The sequence below is a fragment of the Anomaloglossus baeobatrachus genome, chromosome 6, assembly GCF_048569485.1.
Source record: "Anomaloglossus baeobatrachus isolate aAnoBae1 chromosome 6, aAnoBae1.hap1, whole genome shotgun sequence".
Taxonomy (NCBI): Eukaryota; Metazoa; Chordata; class Amphibia; order Anura; family Aromobatidae; genus Anomaloglossus; species Anomaloglossus baeobatrachus.
In genome coordinates, this window is record NC_134358.1 from 471560205 (window position 1) to 471577292 (window position 17088).

Here is a 17088-nt window from a genome sequence, read left to right on the forward strand (position 1 = left end):
AATATACTACACCTCCATAGAGCACACCTGTAATATACACCTTCATATAGCACACTTGTAATATACTACACCTCCATATAGCACACCTGTAATATACTACACCTCCATATAGCACACCTGTAATATACTACATCACTACACGCCTATATAGCACACCTGTAATATACTACGCCTCCATATAGCACACCTGTAATATACTACATCACTACACCCCTATATAGCACACCTGTAATATACTACACCTCCATAGAGCACACCTGTAATATACACCTCCATATAGCACACCTGTAATATACTACACCTCCATATAGCACACCTGTAATATACTACATCACTACACCCCTATATAGCACACCTGTAATATACTACGCCTCCATATAGCACACCTGTAATATACTACACCTCCATAGAAACAACAAAGAGCCAGCACCAATGTGCACTAAGGCATCAAATATTCCAAACTGCATTATAAAAATTTTTTTGAGATTTTTGGCAAAAAATTGCAATTTCTTGAGCTGCTTCGCCACGTCACGGCAAATCTCATTTGAAGCAGTCCTACACTAAAATATTTTTATAAAATGTGCCATGCGGCCTCACATATAAATAGCAGAACTGCTCTCAGCAGCACTCACCTGGTCTATTGCAGTCCCGTACCCATGACTGAGTCATGGCTGTGGGCGGGACAGGTCCAAGCAAATGCTGCATGAAGTATATATATAGCCTGTGGACAAAGCCTGATGACCCAATGTGAACAGTCACCAAACGCCAAAATCTATACAGATGGAATACATCCCAAATTGGGGTGCATAGCAAGGTGGAGGTCAACCACCGACCAATTCAACAAAGAAACAACAAAGAGCCAGCACCAATGTGCACTAAGGCATCAAATATTCCAAACTGCATTATAAAAATTTTTTTGAGATTTTTGGCAAAAAATTGCAATTTCTTGAGCTGCTTCGCCACGTCACGGCAAATCTCATTTGAAGCAGTCCTACACTAAAATATTTTTATAAAATGTGCCATGCGGCCTCACATATAAATAGCAGAACTGCTCTCAGCAGCACTCACCTGGTCTATTGCAGTCCCGTACCCATGACTGAGTCATGGCTGTGGGCGGGACAGGTCCAAGCAAATGCTGCATGAAGTATATATATAGCCTGTGGACAAAGCCTGATGACCCAATGTGAACAGTCACCAAACGCCAAAATCTATACAGATGGAATACATCCCAAATTGGGGTGCATAGCAAGGTGGAGGTCAACCACCGACCAATTCAACAAAGAAACAACAAAGAGCCAGCACCAATGTGCACTAAGGCATCAAATATTCCAAACTGCATTATAAAAAATTTTTTGAGATTTTTGGCAAAAAATTGCAATTTCTTGAGCTGCTTCGCCACGTCACGGCAAATCTCATTTGAAGCAGTCCTACACTAAAATATTTTTATAAAATGTGCCATGCGGCCTCACATATAAATAGCAGAACTGCTCTCAGCAGCACTCACCTGGTCTATTGCAGTCCCGTACCCATGACTGAGTCATGGCTGTGGGCGGGACAGGTCCAAGCAAATGCTGCATGAAGTATATATATAGCCTGTGGACAAAGCCTCCATAGAGCACACCTGTAATATACACCTTCATATAGCACACCTGTAATATACTACACCTCCATATAGCACACCTGTAATATACTACATCACTACACCCCTATATAGCACACCTGTAATATACTACACCTCCATATAGCACACCTGTAATATACTACACCTCCATATAGTACACCTGTAATATATTACACCTCCATATAGCACACCTGTAATATACTACATCACTATACCCCCATATACTACACCACTATATACACCTCCATATAGCACACCTGTAATATACTACACCCCCATATGTCACACACCCTGCTCCCCATACAGCCTGCACCCCCATATCACACACACTACACCCCATACAGCCTGCACCCCCATATCACACACACTACACCCCCATATGTCACACACCCTGCCCACATATCTCACCCTGCCTGTACCCCAACTTACCCCTCTCAAACACTCTGCACCCCTTCACATCCTTCTGTCAGTCTGCAGCCCTCATATGCCACTCACCCTGCAGCTCCATCTTCCCTCATATGCACTCACCCTGCAGCCCCCCTCCCCCTCATGTCCCCTCTTTTCTTATTACCAGTTATCATGTGTCCACATCTCCTTCAGGATTCACTATCTTTGCTTTCTGCCCGGCATCCTGTGTCTCCTCCCACACAGTCACATGGGCGTGACATCATCGCAGGTCCTGGAAGATGAATTATTCCGTCTGCTGTGCTGTGCTGCTCCTTCTCCTGCACTGACTGTGCGGACCTGCACAGGATCTCTCCCTGCTCGGCACGCTGCAGCCCGGCTCCACTGCACCGGCTGAAGACAGGCGGGCCGGTCACAGAGAGCAGGCGGGCCGGATGTGGCCCGCGGGCCGCCCCTTGCCCAGGTCTGTTCTAGACGGTCCAGAGTCGTCGTGGGACCCCTTTATTTTTTTTCTTACAAGAAATTGGTGAAAGAGGAAATGTTTTGGGGACTGTTTTTTCAAATAAATTTCTTTTGTCGATTTTTTTTTTGTTTTTGTTAGTACTGACAGTTTATGATGTTTGTATCTAATAGACGCCATGACATCACAAACTGCTGGGCTTGATGTCAGGTGACCTTACAGCTAGTATCAACCCGATTTATTACCCCGTTTGCCACTGCACCAGGGCACGGGATGAGCTGGGGTGAAGCGCCAGGATTGGCGCATCTAGTGGATGCGCCACGTCTGGGGTGCCTGCGGCCTGTTCTTTTTAGGCTGTGAAGGCCCAATAACTATGGACCTTCCCACCCTGAGAATACCAGACCACAGCTGTCTGCTTTACCTTGGCTGGTGATCCAATTTGGGGGGGACCCTACTTTTTTTGTGTAATTATTAATATTTATAAAATAATTATAAAAAAAGAGCCTGGAGGGACCTCCACATTGGATCCCCAACCACGGTAAAGCTGCCAGCTGTGGTTTTCAGGCTACAGCCGTCTGCTTTACCCTAGCTGGCTATCAAAAATGGGGGGACCCAACGTCATATTTTTTTTTTAACTATTTTTTAAATAGAAAAAATTAATGGGCTTCCCTGTATTTTGATTGCCAACCAAGGTAACGGCAGGCAGATGGGGGTGGCAACCCATAGCTCTCTGCTTTATCTGCGCTGAGAATCAAAAATACCGCGGAGCGCTACGTCATTTTTTTTAAAGATTTATTTTTACAGCACTGTGATGTCCAGCAATCAAAATTCAGGGAAGCCCATTTTGTTTTTAGTTATTTAAATAATTAAAAAAAATATATATGGGCTCCCGCTGCATTTTTTTGTATTGCTAGCTAAGGGTAATCCAAGCAGCTACTGGCTACTATCCCCCACTGCTTGGTGTTACCTTCACTGGCAATGTAAAATCCAGGGAAGCATTTTTTATTTTTTTTGCCAAAAAACTACAAAAAAAGGACGTGAGCTTCGCCATATTTTTGTATGCTAGCCAGGTATAGCAGGCAGGTGCTGGAAGAGTTGGATACAGCGCCAGAAGATGGCGCTTCTATGAAAGTGCCATTTTCTGAGGCGGCTGCAGACTGCAATTCGCAGCAGTGGAGTCCAGAAAGCTCAGGCCAACCTGTGCTGCGGATTCCAATCCCCAGCTGCCTAGTTGTACCTGGCTGGACACAAAAATGGGGCGAAGCCTACGTCATTTGTTTTCTAATTATTTAATGAAATTCATGAAATAATAAAAAAAGGGCTTCCCTTTATTTTTGGTTCCCAGCCGGGTACAAATAGGCAACTGGGGGTTGTGGGCTGCTGTACCTGGCTAGCATACAAAAATATGGCGAAGCCCACATAATTTTTTCAGGGGGCAAAAAACTTCTGCATACAGTCCTGGATGGAGTATGCTGAGCCTTGTAGGACTATTAAAAACCTTTTTGCTTATGGATTGAAAAAAACTATCCAGGTATCTGAAAAATCATATTGCAGTGATAGTTTCAATTGGCATGGCATATCATATGCCTTGAAGCATCACTTAATATACTATACTAGATTTAATAATTGCTCTACTACCGGCCGGGGTACTGCAACCAGACACCTGGTATCTGTTTGCTGCACTATCAATTACTTATTCTTTATTTTTACTTTTATTTTTATTTCTACCATATGTGGTTTATTCTTCTTTCTTTTTCCTTGTTCTATTGTGTGAATTGTTTTGAATAAATTTGTGTCTAAAACAAGGATAGCAATAAAAAGTATAAAATATTAATAAAAAAACCTCTTATCAGCGCTGGTTTATTGGGGATTTTTTATTTTAAAAAATCTCAATTAAAATTCATTTCTGATTCCAGGCAAATTAAAGGGGATTTTTTGCCTACAAACCTAGCTGCAGATTTAATGGTTATTGGGGTCAAGCGCTAACAATGGTCTGTAGACTACTTGGTATATCGATCCAGGACTGTATGCAGAAGTGTTTTGCCCACCAAAAAAATGACGTGGGCTTCGCCATATTTTTGTATGCTAGCCAGGTACAGCAGGCAGCCACGGGCTGCCTCCAACCCCCAGTTGCCTATTTGTACCCGGCTGGGAACCAAAAATATAGGGAAGCCCGTTTTTTTTAATTAATTATTTCACTTATTTCATGAAATAATTAAAAAACAAATGACGTGGGCTTCGCCCCATTTTTGTGTCCAGCCAGGTACAACTAGGCAGCTGGGGATTGGAATCCGCAGCACAGGTTAGCCCGAGGTTTCTGGGCGCCTCTGCTGCGAATTGCAGTTCGCAGCCGCCCCAGAAAATGGCGCTCTCATAGAAGCGCCATCATCTGGCGCTGTATCCAACTCTTCCAACAGCCCTGGAGCCGGGTGGCTTGTTGGGTAATCATGAGTTAATACTGGCTTTGTTTTACTAGCCAGTATTAAGCCAGAGATTCTTAATGTCAGGCACGTTTGAACCGGCCATTAAGAATCTCCAATAAAGGGTTAAAAAAAAACACCACACAGAGAAAAAATACTTTAATAGAAATAAATACACAGACACATTAGAGACTCCATCTTTATTACCCCCTGTCAGCCCTCCACGATCCATGGTCTTCTGTCTTTCTCGTTCAACAAATGCAGCTCTGCTACATCACTGCTGTATGGGGGAAGACACTGCTTCCCGTGCAGAAATCACTCTGTGAAGGCTGCACGGGATGCAGCGTGCAGCCTTCACTCCGTGAGTGATCAGTGCTGCTGGCTGTCAGCGGTAACGCTGACAGACGCGTTACCATAGCAACGGTGCTCCCGGAGCCGCGGTTAGTGGTGACTTCACCGCTAACTGCGTTGCTATGGCAACGGTGATCTCCGTTAATGACCGGCTGTGTCAGCCGGTCCCTAATGGAACGGGGAGTCGACCGTGTGCTAGAGCATGTCGCCGGTACACGGCGATACACAAATGTGCACCATGTACCGGAGAGATGCACTCGCAGGTCCTACATGATGCGTCATAGTCATGTGACCAGTCTGTAGCCAATGAGATAATAGCCACGTGACTGGTCACATGGCTATTTTGACGTCACGATAGGTCCTGCATCACTGCTTTCAGTGCTGGTCACCGGGAGGTATCCGCGATCATCGGATGGAATAGCGGCAGGAGACAGAGTGCAGGAGTGCAGGAGGGATCGCGGGGACTGGTAAGTGTTATGGCAATGTTTATTAACTGTTTGTGTACATTTATCATGCATTTTTATGTGTTTGTGATTGCCTCCCATTATATCCTATAGGTTCGAGTTTGGTTCGTCAAACGTTCGACGAACCGAACTCGAACGGGACCTCCGTTCGACGAACCGAACTCGAGCCGAACCACGGCCGGTTCGCTCATCTCTAGTTGTGGATGCAAAGTGTCAATAAGGGCGCTTCATATGTTACATAGCTCTTTTGTTTAGCATTTAATGCTAATAAGGAATATGTTGGGTGCACAGTGTCACTCTCTAAGTGGTTAACTTCATTGTTTTGTGTCTAAGCAAGTTAAACTTTTCCTTGGTGGAGTTATAAGGCAATTGTATACATATCATATGTATCCACAAGTGTATCAGTATCTAAGCTGAAAGAGTAGCTACACTTTACATTTATTTTTCAGAATTGAATATTACAAGCAAAGATAATAAATTTTGTAATATAGTTTATTAGATAAAAAAATGCCTCATTCACTACTAGCAGTCACTTCCTACCCCAATACTGATCATTTCATCAAAGAGTGCCCGTATTAGTGCTATTTCCCCACTGAGTGGAAAAGCGTCATACTATAAAATTGCATACAATGTCTGATTCATTTTCTCAGAACAATGAAGCTATAGAAAAACTGAGTAATAAAATATTAATTTTTATTAGAATATTATTTAAAATGGTTACAATTATAAAATTTCAATGAGAATTCCACATAATTACAACAGAGACATGCATGTGAGTCAAAAAGCAAAGTAAAAGATTATTTTTAGAGTAGAAAATTATATATTTTATATTAATGTACAAAATATATATAAATAAAAAAATATATCTAATATATATATATATATATATATATATATATATATATATATATATATATATATATATATATATATATATATATATATATATATATATACATACAGTGATCTGTACATACTGGTGCTGGTGCACATAATTATCCAAGGGCAGAATTCATAATAATGACATGGGGTAATTACAAAATTAAAGAAATACCGTATTTTTTGCTTTATAAGAAGCACTTTTCTTTCCCCAAATTTTGGGGGAAAGTAGAAAGAGTGCGTCTTATAATCCGAATATACGCGGGGGGTGTGTGTGTATATGTATGTATGTATGTATGTATGTATATAAATAAATATATACACATATATATATAAAAATTTTTATTATACTACAGAGTCCAGGGGAGGTGGGGGCAGCTCTGGAGTGGTGCTGGGCTGGTGAAAGCTGCAGGATGCAGCGGGAGATCTCCTGCTCCCGCTCATATAATATGCACTGCCGCTGTCCATCACCGTGGTGCTGAAACCGCACCGCGGTGATGGGCTGAGGCAGCGACGCATATTATATCTGCCTACGCCCCCCTTTGATGGCACATGCCCCCCCCTGTGTTAGATATGGCCCCCATGCTGCTGCCCATAGTAAAATAAAAATTCTTTTATTTACCTCCTCCAGCGCTGATCTCCCGGTCTCTCTGCTGCCACTGTGATCAGGCACGCAGAGATATCATTCTGCTGTGCCGATCACATGACCGGCACCGAGAACCAGGAAGTGCAGGAGCTCAGCAGCACAGAGGGAGACACGAGGGAGGATAGCACTGGAGAAGGTAAGGAAAGAATGTTTTATTTTACTATGGGCAGCAGCATGGGGGCCATATCTAACATAGGGGGAGGTGTGCCATCTATAGGGGGCCATATCTAACACAGGGGGAGGTGTGACATCCATAGGGGGCCATATCTAACACAGGGGGAGGTGTCCCATCCATAGGGGGCCATATCTAACACAGGGGGAGATGTGCCATCCATAGGGGGCCATATCTAACAGGGGGAGGTGTGCCATCCATAAGGGGGCATATCTAACACAGGGGAAGGTGTGCCATCCATAGGGGGCCATATCTAACACAGGGGGAGGTGTGCCATCCATAGGGGACCATATCTAACACAGGGGGAGGTGTCCCATCCATAGGGGCCATATCTAACACAGGAGGTGTGCCATCTATAGAGGGCCATATCTAACACAGGGGGAGGTGTGCCATCCATAGGGTGCCATTGGCAGCACAGGGGGACGTGTGCCATCCATAGGGGGCCATGGCATCACAGGGGGACCTGTGCCATCCATAGGAGACCTTTGCCAGCTGTAGGAGACGTGTGCCATCTATAGGAGACCTGTGCCAGCTGTAGGGGATATGTGCCATCAATGGGGGACATGTGGCATCACTGGGGGACGTGTGCCAGCACAAGGGGGCTATATTCAATATAAGGGGGCCATATCCAGATTAAGGGGGGCTAATTTTAGGATGGGGGGGCTATGAGGGACATATACCCTATATGATTTGTTAGATGGACACTGGCAGTATAAGACGGACCCCATTTAACATTAAAAAATAAAATTCTCTTTTCCTTCACCAAATTTGGGGGTGCGTCTTATAATCAGGGGCGTCTTATAAAGCGAAAAATACGGTATATACAATATCAAAAGTGCATTATCTTAATTCTGTATATATATTTGTTTAAAAAACACCAAATATACAAAGAATTAAACCATGCCGTCAATAGCACGTTAAAACATGTATTAGTATATGACACCCATGTAAAAGAAGCCCTATATTGCAGCCTAAAGTGCTGATAGAAAGTGCCAAGTGCAGTATTCCGATCACTGATTATCACAAGCCTGTTAGTTTTGCAAGATGTGCTAGGTATATGCTACTGCCTATTTCAAGTGACGGACACCAGCCTTATTCACTAATTAATTATAGGAGACGTAAGAAACATAACACCCTGCACAATACTTACAAAGACTCACTCCACGTCCTGTTACCCCAATACTGATCAGTCTCTTGAAAAGGCTTTAATCTGTTTTAAGGGGAATCTATCGGCAGGTTTTTAATACCTCATCTGAGAGCAGGCAAGAGGTCCTCAGTTCAATGTTGTATCACTTAGATTAGTGGCTACAGCCGATCTGACACAGTGAAAGAGTTTAGATTTTGTATGTAGCAGTGCTGGGAGAGCTGCCCCCGCCCACACCAGGCTTTCAGTGTACAGTTCCATAAACAGAAGCTGTTAATCACAGAAGGGGGTGGAGTTGCACTAGAGCTCACTATCTGCTGAGACCCACCAATGATAAACATAAGTGGCTTAAACTAAAGCTGGGTTCACACTAAGCGACAGCGACAACAACGTCGCTGTTACGTCACCATTTTCGGTGACGTAACAGCGACCTTGTAAGTCGCTGTTATGATCGCTGCTTAGCTGTCAAACACAGCAGAAGCAGCGATCATAACGTCGCTGTGCTACATGTGCAGAGAGCAGGGAGCCGCGCTTAGCGCTGGCTCCTTGCTCTCCTAGGTACAGTACACATCGGGTTAATTAACCCGATGTGTGCTGCAGCTACATGTCACAGTGCAGAGAGCAGGGAGCCGCGCACACTGCTTAGCGCTGGCTCCTTGCTCTCCTTGCTACAGTATACATCGGGTTAATTACCCGATGCGTACTGCAGCCACATGTCACAGTGCAGGAGCCGGCACTGGCAGCAAGAGCGGAGGCTGGTAACTAAGGTAAATATCGGGTAACCAGGGAAAGGTCTTCCCTTGGTTACCCGATGTTTACTCTGGTTACAGCTTACCGCAGCTGCCAGTGCCGGCTCCTGCTCGCTTCATTTCGTCGCTCTCTCGCTGTCACACACAGCGATGTGTGTGTCACAGCAGGAGAGTGACGACCAAAAAATGAAGCTGGACATTCAGCAACGACCGGCGACCTCACAGCAGGGGCCAGGTCGTTGCTGGATGTCACACACAGCGACAGCGACGGGACGTCGCTGCAACGTCACAGAAAATGGTGACGTAGCAGCGACGTCGTTGTCGCTGTGTGTGACACCAGCTTAACATTGCAGGTAAACAAAAAGACTGAGATAAGACATGTAGAGTGAGGTTCTCTGTTTTAAGGGGTGCTTCACACACAGCGAGCTCACTGCCGAGATCGCTGCTGAGTCACGCTTTTTGTGACGCAGCAGTGACCTCATTAGCGATCTCGCTGTGTGTGACAATGAGCAGCGATCTGGCCCCTGCTCCGAGATCGCTGCTCGTTACACACAGCCCTGGTTCGTTTTCTTCAAAGCCGCTCTCCCACTGTGACACACAGATCGCTGTGTGTGACAGCGAGAGAGCGACAAATGAAGCGAGCAGGGAGCAGGAGCCGGCGTCTGACAGCTGAGGTAAGCTTGTAACCAAGATAAACATCGGGTAACCAAGGTGGTTACCCGATATTTACCTTAGTTACCAGCCTCTGCAGCTCTCACGCTGCCTGTGCTGCCGGCTCCGGCTCTCTGCACATGTAGCTGCTGTACACATCGGGTTAATTCACCCGATGTGTACAGCAGCTAGGAGAGCAAGGAGCCAGCGCTCAGTGTGCGCGGCTCCCTGCTCCCTGCACACACAGCTAAGCGGTGTGCGCTGGTAACTAATGTAAACATTGGGTAACCATACCTGATGTTTACCTTAGTTACCAGTCTCCGCAGCTTCCAGACGGCGGCTCCGTGCAAGCGCAGCGTCGCTTGCACGTCGCTGCTGGCTGGGGGCTGTTCACTGGTCGCTGGTGAGATCTGCCTGTTTGACAGCTCACCAGCGACCATGTAGCGATGCAGCAGCGATCCTGACCAGGTCAGATCGCTGGTCGGATCGCTGCTGCATCACTAAGTGTGAAGGTACCCTTACTCTTATAGCATGCTGTGTCAGCAAGTTTCTGCAATGTAACCTGAAGAGTCCATTTAAATTCAAGTTAGGCTATGTGCGCACGTTGCGTAAATACATGCAGTTACGCTGCGCTTTGTAGCGCAGCGTAACTGCATGCGTCCTGCGTCCCCTGCACAGTCTATGGAGATTGTGCAGGGGCCGTGCGCGAGTGGCGTTTTAGAGCGCAGCGCTTCGGCTACTGCCGAAGCGCTGCGTTCTAAACAGTGACATGTCACTTCTTTCCTGCGCTTTGCCGGCAGCTCCTGCTCTGTCTATGGGAGGAGCTGCAGGCAGAGCGCATGGAATCTGCTTTCACTACGGACATTTCTGCAGCGATTTAAAGCGCACATGTGCTCTTCAGATCGCTGCAGAAATTTCTGCAGTGACTGTATGCAACGTGCGCACATAGCCTTACAGCTACACATCAAATTTTTGGTGCAGAAATTTCTGCACCATTTTTCCATCCCTTGGTGGGAAAAATGCAGCATCAAATTGCTTGTTTTTGATGCATTTTTGATGAGTTTTTGGTGTCGATTTTTCCCATCAGTATGATTGAAATCTGCAGCAAAAACGCTGAAAGCATTGATATGCGTCAGATTTGAATATGCACCAAATCTGCAAGGAAAAAAATACTCAATGTGTGCATGAAACCTTAGGATTCTCGTTCAATTTTTCTGGACCCAGGAAACCCTTCAGGTTTTGTGACAAATATGCACTGAAAAATGCATTAAATAACATGACAAAAAGGAGGGTCCAAGTGGAAACTTTACCGCTGCACCCCTATCACTATGCCTTTGGTTCACATGCCATGTTGGGTTTTCATGTATACGATTCATCTTGCTGACCTCTCTGGCTTACAAACCTTCAATGTTGGTACCAAAATTGCCTAAATGATCTTATTTGCTTTAGCAGAGGATAATGCCTGGAAGGTAATTTCTTGGCTGCAATGGACATGATTTTATGACATAATCCTAGAGGTAGAACAAATGATGTTTCTGCATGGCCAGGCTTTGTTTTATTAGGATCAGTAACCTTATCAGCAGTTGACCCAGAACTCTAGTGCATGTCTGCAAATAGAAGGAGACCATATGTCACATCTCCATGTAAACTGCTTCCTGGGCAGCACAGTTTAATGAAGATTTAATAATGAGCATATGCAAGAACTGTACAAGGAGCCTGCTATCTGGATAGGATCTTGTAAACTGTTAACGGGCAGTTTTACTCTGCCATTAGTGTACTTTTCCAGCTCTGGTTCTCGGAGTATAGGAAGTGCTTCCATTTAATGCTTGGAAGTATTTTTTTTTCTATTTCCAGCCTCTGATTTTACTGTACTTTACGATTAATTAGAAATATAAATATCAAACCGGCACCGCATGTAATAAAACCCTTGCAAGTCTCATACGTCATTTATTACATAGTGACGTACAGGAAAATGTTACCGCTACCACTCCTATACCAAATGCCGGATATTTTCCATTCTCAAAGACAAGCTTGATACAGTTTTTGGGAAAAAAACCTTTTTTTTCTGTCGTTTTAACTGGATTAAACTATTAAAAGGTTTAAAGGGTAAAACTTGATTTGGAAAAACCTCTTATTTCAAGGGTTTAAAGATTGCTGATACTATTTTATATTAAATGGCCACTGTCATTTTAACAAGCTTTGCATAAATGAATAGCAGAGGCGAATATAAGAAACTATATAATCTATCATATCAGAGAAGCAAGTTTTTCTTCACTTATGAGCCTCTTCTTCTCCTCCCCCACTCCCATGCATACTGAACTCCTCATCCACTTAGAAAAGAAATAGCTCAAATCCATTTAAAGTGCACTAGTCTCCAGGATTTTCCTATATAACCTAAAGCCAGTTCTATACTGGCACTATCAGGCTGTTTCTATACACATGGCCGGCTTTAGGCATGTGCGACTTGTGCGGTCGCACAGGGTGCCGACGGCCATGCTTCAGGGGGGGCGCAGCAGAGAGGTAAGAAGTCGTAAATTTCCTGGCTCCTCCGATCCCAGCACTGCGTTTTTACTGTAACCACCGCTGGTTAATTACATAGCTTTAGGTAGCCCCTGGCCAGCCGGGCCCACTATATTCACCGAGCTCCAGTCACAGCTGCAGCAGAGGGGCCTGGCGGTGTCGCTCCAGCCACAACTGCAGTCTGCACATGACTAAGGTGCGTGCGAAGTCCTTCTAGGGCATCGCATGCAAATTAGCCATGTGGTGGGGGAGGCACTGTGAATGGAGCAGAGCAGAAAGGTGGCGCGTCATCCCGCAGCCCAATGTGATGAGGTCATCACTCTGCACCTCATCACAGTGCTGCTGGCAACGCGGAGCTGGCGAGCGTGCGACATCCGGCAGGGAGAGGTAGGCGCTATATGAGCTGAAGATTGCTGGGGCTGGTGGGGGACCCGCTGACTCCAGCCGTGGGTGGTGGGAGGCCGCTGACTCCAGTCGCGGGTGGTGGGGGGGGCACTGACTGCAGCCCCTGCCTTGCTTTAGCTGAATGTGTGGATGGCACACTTCCAGCTGAAATGCATCGCTGCTCAGAAAGGATGCTGCAGGACGTGGGAGCCAGGGAGGGTGAGTAAAATGTGTTGGGTTTTTTTCTTTTTGCAGTAGACAAATATACGAGGAGAGACCCAGGAAAGGCACATATACACAAGAAGGAGGAGATATATACCAGGAAGGGGACAAAAACCAGGATGGGGACATATATACCAGAATGTGCCCAGGAGGGGAATATATATATACATCAGGAGGAGCCTAGGATGGGGATATATATGCTGGGAAAGGGACAAATAAACCATGATGGGAACATATATACCAGGAGGAGGACATATATACCAAGAAAGGGACAGAAACCAGGATGGGGACATATATACCAGAATGTGCCCAGAAGTGGACATATATACCAGGATAGGGACAAATAAACTGGAATGGGGACATGCATACCAGGAGGGTCCCTGGATGGGGACATATATACCTGGAAGAGGACATTTATGCTAGGAAGGGAACAATAAACCAGGATGGGGGACATGCATACCAGGAAGGGCCCAGGATGCAGACTTATATACCATGATTTCTACATATATACCAGGAGGATATTATACAGAGAGACAATGTGTGTGGGGGGATAGTATACAGAGGGGTAGTGTGTGTGGGGTGATATACAGAGGAATATTTTGTGTGTGAGGATATATAAAAAGAGGGGCAGCTTGTGTGGGGGATAGTGTACAAAGGGGCAGCGTACATGAGAGATATTACACAGAGGGTCATTGTGTGTGTATATTATACAGAGTTACAGTGTGTGGGGGATATATAGAGGGGCAGTGTGTGTGTGTAGGATGCTACACAGAGGAGCAGTGTTTGGGATATTATACAAATGGACAGTGTGTGTTGGTATTTACAGAGGAGCAGTGTACGTGTGGGGACATTATACAGAGGAGCAGTGTGTGGAGGGGGATATATTGAGGAGCAGTGTTCGTGGGGAGATATACAGAAGAGCAGTGTGTGGGAGGATATTATACAGAGGAGCAGTGCGTGGCAGAATATTATACAGAGGAGCAGTGGCTGTGGGAGGATATTATACAGAGGAACAGTGTGTGTGGGGGATATGTTGATAAACAGTGTGTGTGGGAGATACTAAACAGAGGAGCAGTGTGGGGGGATATTATACAGAGGAGCAGTGTGTATGTGGGGATATTATACAGAAGACCAGTGTGTGTGGGGGCTATTATGCAGAGGGGCATTGTGTGTGGGGGATATTATACAGAGAAGCAGTGTGTGGGGGAATATTATACTGAGGAGCAGTGTGTGGGGGGGATATTATACTGAGGAGCAGTGTGTGTGTGGGGGGATAGTATACTAAGGTGCAGTGTGTGGGGGGGGATAGTGTACTGAGGTGCAGTGTGTGAGGGATATTATACAGAGAAGCAGTGTGGGGGATATTATACAGAGGCTCAGTGTGTGAGGAATATTACACTGAGGAGCAGTGTGTTTGGGGGGATATTATACAGAGGAGCAGTGTGTGTGTGTGTGTGTGTGTGTGTGAATATTATACACAGGGGCACTGTGTGGGTATATTCTACTGAGGGGCAGTGTTTGTGGGGGATATTATACATGGGGCAGTGTGTGTGGGAGAGATATTATACAGAGGAGCAGTGTGTGGGGGTATGTGGGATATCTTACAAAGGGGCAGTGTGTGGGGATATTACACACAGGGATATCGTGTGGGGGTACACTGAGGAGCAGCATGTGGGGGAATATTATAAATAGGGGCAGTGTGGGAGAGAGATTATGGAAAGGGGTGGTGTAGAGAGTATATTATGGAGAGGGGAAGTGTAGTGGGTGTATTATTAATTTTCTAAGGGAAATGCTTTATTTTCTGGAACAACTTCAATAAATTGTTGAAATCGGAACACCTCTAAAAAAAAATGAGATCAGACATGATGGATTTGAGGTGCAGATTCTCCAGCACAAATTTGTAATTTATTGTACATTTGAAGAGATCAATTTTCTTAGGATATAAAAAAATTGGCCTCCTGTCCTCGTTTGTTTCCTAGAAAACTGGGTAAAAAATCAGTAGGGGGGGCACCAAAGGGCAGTTTTGCACAGGGCGCCAGTCAGGCTAAGGCTGGCCCTGTCTAGTTGTCAGCTAGGATGTATAATTTTTTAAACACAAGCAAGTAAAGTTTGTAAAATGTACAGCTTTTTGATTGTCAGCAGCTGCCGATCAGCTAATAGCTGGGATGGGTTTTGATAGTGATACCCGCCCCACTGCTTGTTGTTCCTCCCCCTATCTTTTATTTATGCTAATTCTGTTATAGAAGTGTTTTACTAATGGTGACACTTATCCCACTGACTAGAAGGACCATGCTGACATCATACCCATGTGACCAGAAAGGGTGGCGCCTCAGCCAACAGAAAAATGTTGCTTCCTGGTATCAGTGATATTGGCTGAGGCCCCGCCCCTTCTGGTCACATGTGTATGACATCAGCAAGGTTCTTCTAGCCACTTTGATTTAGCCACAACCATTAGTATGATGTAATTTATCACGTGATGGGGTTGTATGTCCAAAATGTAGCCCGATGTTTTCCAGATTTAATAAACATTCTTTTTCTAAGTCCATGGGTATGGAGTAGTTTATAATAAATAGGGGTCTTGCGGGTAAGAGCCTCAGATGGGGTGGGTGCGGGGGGGTGGGGGGGGGGCAAATTTATTATAAATAAAAGTTAGGGGGAGGATGGACAGGCAGGGGGTGGAAATTACTATCAAAATCCACACCAGCTATTATCTGCTCGGCAGCTGCTGACCATCAAAAAGCTCCTCATTTTACAAACTTTACTTGCTTGTGTTTCAAAAACTATACATCCTAGCTCACAACTAAAGGTATGTATAGAATCAGCATGATGGCGCCAGTATAGCACTGGCTTTAGTTTATATAGGAAAATCCTGATGATTGATGTGCTTTAAGCAAGATGGACTGCGAGCTCACTTGGTTGTCAGGCTACACCTCCTTTAATACTCTATGGAGTGGGGAGAAGAGGAGTGAGGAACACTTTGCACAGTGAGACAAACATTGACACAGACTGCTTGAACTGCAGCATTAACTAGCTATTTTACCTCTCTCCAGTGGTGGATTCACAGCCACTGAGCTCAGCATTATATGTGATGTCTTCCATTCTGCTGTTTCCCTATGTGATAGAAAAATTAGACTAGGTTTCTCTCTCTGTGTGCTGTGTATAGGAGACAGCATAGCAGCTAATCTATGTTAACCAGCTCAGAGACAACTGCGCAAAAACGGTAGAAAATCCAGATTACATGTCAAATAATGATCAGAAATGGAGTTATTCCTCATGTACACTGACATGACCACTTGTTCTGGAAAGTTACCTGAAAGGACAGATACACTTTAAGGGCTCATGCACATAGCTATTATCACTTGGTGTCTGTCTCAAAACTGGCCGAGTGTCAGGACTACTTCTGATGCTGTTCACACAGCAGAGTCAAACACTCCACACGATGCTGCTTTTGAGTTGCACAGACAGGCTCAGGCATCGACCAGCTGCGCTCTTAGTAATTGGGCTTGCAGGAGTTAATTTCTTCTAGCCTGTGGATTGCTGCTTAGGTCACATGTTGCAGGAGACCTATTACTGTTGCCTTATCCCTTAAGATGGTGGAGCCCGGTCTCCCATGCCAATGATCTCTTTTGCAATCCTGGTCCTTGTGCTTTTATATCTTGTTGCTTGTGTACTTCTGTGTGCTGTTTGGTGTGTTGTGGAAATAACTCTTGTTGTCTGATTATTTCCTCCCTTTCTTTAGTTTCCTCCTGAGCACGTATTGTCTATTCCTCTGTCAGTGATTGCTGTGTGTTTGAGTTTTGTTTTTTCCCACGTCTGTTTATTTGTGTGGCATTAATCACTCCTGTCCTGGCCCTGTCCCGGGTTGAGGGAGGCCACTAGACCAGGGTTGTTCAGGAGCTAGGGCAAAGAAGGCGGCCTAAACATAATCACCTTCAGGCGTATCTGTAGGATCAGAGTCAGCCAGGGTTCCTCTAGCCTGAGGGAAAATTTAGGCTCCCCT

General features: G+C 45.1%; 1 protein-coding gene across 2 annotated transcripts in view; it reads left to right on the forward strand.

The window, feature by feature from the left end:
• Positions 1-17088, forward strand: part of HIBADH (3-hydroxyisobutyrate dehydrogenase) — a 268039-nt gene that overhangs the window by 240534 nt on the left and 10417 nt on the right. The gene's annotated exons all lie outside the window — the stretch shown is intronic.